Below are 1,603 nucleotides of genomic sequence, written 5' to 3'. Positions count from 1 at the left end.
ACTGACTCAGGGCAAAGTGAGATAACCTTTCGCCCGAAGATGAGGCTGACTGAGGAGCAGCAGCTGCCCGGTATCATGAAGACTGGGACTTGCCCTTAGTTCACTCAAAAGTCATTGTAAAAAGCTCCTGCCTCCTTTGGGTTTCGGCTTTCAAAGCGCCCCACCTTGTGTCAGATATATGTAAGTGCAGCCTTGCAGTCAATTAGGGATAAGTATTTAGAAGCTTATGCTATCCATTATATGGATCATATTCTTTTAGCCCATCAAAACCGTGGTATAGTGCAAGAAATTTTACAAGATACTTTAATGGCTCTAACTCAACAAGGACTAAAAAATATCCCCAGAAAAAAATACAAACAGAACCTCCTTTTACTTATTTGGGGAGGAAAATATTGGTAGAGAAAATACTCAACCTATGCTATTAATGCAGGATTCATTAAAAAACTTAAATGATTTTCAAAAATTAGGGGATGTTAATGGATTTGTCCTTTTTTAAAGTTAACCACTAATGATTTGAAACCTTTATTTGCCATCTTACAAGGGGACCCTAACCCTAAGTCACCTAGGACATTGACTCAGGAAGGAAAATTGGCCATTGGAAAGGTGCAAAAAGCAACAATGAACAAGATTAAACTATTTAAAACCTTGGTCTTTGATTTTACTACCTACTGTCCATTCCCCTATGGGATGTTTGTGGCAGAATGGACCCCTGGAATGGTTATATTTAGCTTCCGTGTGTACATTTAGTTCCGTGTGCCCAACTCAGACTCCAACCTTACCAACTGGAGTCAATCCCCGAGGATTGATGCCTAATGACGCATGGCAGATGGACATTACTCATATCCCTAGTTGTGGTAAACTCTCCTTTGTACGCATATGCATAGATACACGCAGTCATTGCCTCGGCATTTAAGGATGTAATTCAACATTTGTTTTATTCTTTTGCCATTTTGAGGACAGCCTAGAGAGAATAAAACTGATAATGGCCCTGTGTAGACCTCTACTGCTTTTAAGAACTTTTGTTCCACTTTGGGGATCAAACATATTACAGGAATTCCATACAACCCTCAAGGACAGGCCATAGTAGAAAGAGTTCATCACACACTTAAATATCACTCTCCACATCATATTTTACAGCATGCTATGTTTGTTGTAAATCATTTAAATTGTAATTCAGCAGGACACACACCCATGTATCCACACTTTTAGGATCCTGACATTAGACCTAAACCACTGGTAAAATGGAAAGATTGATTCACTGGGACCTGGAAAGGCCCAGACGTCTTACTCACTTGTGGGCGAGGATATGTTTGCGTCTTTCCACAGGTGCCGACTCTCCGGTGTGGATCCCAGACCGATTCAGTCGCCCCCATATGGGGCTGCCGCCTCCTCCGCCTCACAGCAGTGTCACCTGCTGCTTGGAAACCATAAGGGAAACGGCTGACTCCTTTCCTGGTGGATTCCCACAGGCTCCCTGTCCAGCCCCTTTGACTAACACTCCAGTGCGCTATTCACCTCCTCCCCCCAGGGGAGGAGCCAGTCCCTCCTTGGTTTCTCCTGTCCAGCATCTGCCTCTGCAGCCAGGTAGGAGAGATTCTGGGCC

This window comes from Echinops telfairi, unplaced genomic scaffold (genome assembly GCF_000313985.2).
Source record: "Echinops telfairi isolate 266 unplaced genomic scaffold, ASM31398v2 ScPeMD7_4048;HRSCAF=4782, whole genome shotgun sequence".
Classification (NCBI taxonomy): Eukaryota; Metazoa; Chordata; class Mammalia; order Afrosoricida; family Tenrecidae; genus Echinops; species Echinops telfairi.
The sequence above is the reverse complement of the archived record's forward strand: the minus strand, read 5'-3'. Positions refer to the sequence as shown.